Consider the following 2,769-nt stretch of genomic DNA (forward strand, 5'->3'; position numbering starts at 1 on the left):
TTTGTAACCACATGGTACTAACAAAGTTCATAGAATATATATGTCAATGTTGGATGCTATAAACCTATCCCTAAGCATCTCTTGAGTCAAAAAACCACAGATGCTTTTCTGAAACTGTTAGAGACAAGAACAATAATTAGCTTTACTCCTAATTCAGGCTTCATTTTAAAAAATCACTGAGGCATCATGCAGAGAATTTCCTGATTTGAATTTCAGGCTCAATGTCAGGTATTTAGTTGAAAGTAATCTGCTCAAGCACAATATATTCTATGTATTTGGCAATAAAAATTAAAAACTCTCCTCCAGTTACTTCTTTCACTTATTTCACAGATAAAGCTGGACCTATTCTATTTCTTATCAAAACCTCTATTTTTGTTTTTCTGGGCATCAAAAATGTTTTCTTTTTCCCCTCAAGAATATCATTCTGCAGAAGGCATGAGGTGCTAAACATGAATCCCTCATTATCAGAGTAGTGGCACTTTCTTGTACAACAGAAAGCAGCAGATACTGGAAGTGCTTTGGGTTTGTATCTTATTTCACTATTGTATATTAAAAACATATTTAATTCTTCTTTTAAATATTTTAGCATTATAATGTATATATATATATATAAAAGATTATTTGGGTTAGGACAAAAAAATTCAAAACCTGCTCTTTTATTCTCACATGCATGAATCTTCAGAATATGCAAGGCTTCTCCATAAATAAGGATGCTGCATTATAAATGCAGCAAAAGCAGCATTTATAATGGAAAACTTAAAATTTGTAAATGGTTCTCGGTATCACGTACTGGATCACTAGTAACACATCTAAAAAATGCACAAAAAAACTGGTTATGACTGTGGGTTCATCTAGTGTGACAAAGCAACAAAACTTGTGTCATTTGGGTAAAGCATTTACACTTCTCAATAGAGATTTAAAAACACTCCTAGCAAAATCAGAAACAATAGTGAACTAATATTACAATTGGACAACAGGCTCCTGTTAATCTTCCCTAAAAAGCAGATGAAACATAATTCCTCACATAAAGCTAATTCTGTGGTTTTCTGGTTCCTGTGGGCTATAGTAGCAGATGGTATCAGCAGCATCCCTTCAGCTTTGGCTAAGAGTCAGCTTTTCATTTCAATTTGTCTCTTTTTAATTTTAACCATGGGCGCTATATACAGTAACTGCTCAAGTTATTCAAATAATTATTGCAAAATACCATTTGTCGTGAAATTTGATGTCTACCTACTGAACAACAATTTGCAGATGTTTTTTTCTCTTGTCGGCAGCCAAATACAAAGCACTGCTTCTTCCTAATACTTTGCCATTCTTTTTCAGTTATACTTTTCATGTACATTTTCATATCAGTCATGGGCCCAAACAGCAAGGCAAATATCCTCATATGAGCTTGATATTGAGGAAGAGAAGTTTGCTGCTGATGTTTTATCTCCTCATCAACAGAAATATATAAATATATGTCTCCCTCTAATAGCTTATTTTTCCACAGCCTGGATATGTGTGACCAACCTCCTTCTTCTCAAAAAACAAAACCAAACCTCTGTCAGTGGCACTGTTGAACTTGTGGAGCACATTCTCTTTCTCTGCCTGCTTATTGTTGAGAGAAATCAAGCAAAGAAACCAAAATGGATGCAATGAAATTTTTCTGGGCATGTTGCTTCCTTCATGCAAAGAGTTCTTTTTGGTGCTCTCTTTTCTATCTATGGACAAAGCTAGAAAAGATGAGTAGGAATGACAGAGACTGTTTTTGTTGCGTGCCAGCAGGAGAACTGTGTTCTGTGCTTCTCTGTTAGTGGGGATGTAGAAGAGGATCGTATAACACCACAGACAATACTAAAAGAAAGTCAAGTATGGTTCATAAAACTTCAGGAGATCTATCTAAGAAAATACTTTTGATTTCTGTGGAAGGACTCCAAGCAGTAAAGAGCAGGTTTGAGATAATAGAAATAGTATGATATGATATGATATGATATGATATGATATGATATGAAGTATGTAGTTATGTATGTAATTAAGTATATGAGAAATAAGCATTTTAGTAGTGGACAGTTTATCTACAGATGACCGCAGAATCATAGAATCACTGAGATTGGAAAGTCTTCTAAAATCATCCAGTCCAAATGTGAATTCATCACCAGTGTGCACACTAGATAATGCCTCCAAGTTGTTGAGTTATAGTGAGTTGTAGTTGATTGATTATTTGTGCCTAGTGTTGCTGTTGCTAGTTGAGAATACAAAGAAAACTAATAAACTTCACCTCTATGAATGATGCCACTAGGCTGAATGATATGAATTGCATTATGCAGCTTACTGCTAACTGTGGATCAGAGAAGACATTTTCACTGATGGCTGTTATTAGTAAATGAAAATGTTTATATTTGAACATATTTTTAAAAACATAGGTTATATTTAGTAAAATATTTAAATATCAGGACCTTACTTTGTTTACTGTAGAGGAGAAAGATTCATTTAAAATGACAAAGAAAATCCTACATTTTGGAGTTTTACTACTCTTCATCAGGACAGTAACAGTATAGTAGTAAAATTCTGCCTCTAGGCTGATGATTAACATAATGCCATACAAACCTTTTATCTTGAAATTATGAAGAGTACATATTTTCTCTGTGGCTTTAGATTGCATTAAAATGTCTAGTGACATTAAAATCACCATGTTTTCCATCCTAAAGTAACAGCATGAATTAGTTATTTCTGACTTTGTTTACATTCCCTAGAGTACCTCAGGACCTTTAAGGAAATGGAAAAAAA

This window comes from Meleagris gallopavo, chromosome Z (assembly GCF_000146605.3).
Source record: "Meleagris gallopavo isolate NT-WF06-2002-E0010 breed Aviagen turkey brand Nicholas breeding stock chromosome Z, Turkey_5.1, whole genome shotgun sequence".
Classification (NCBI taxonomy): Eukaryota; Metazoa; Chordata; class Aves; order Galliformes; family Phasianidae; genus Meleagris; species Meleagris gallopavo.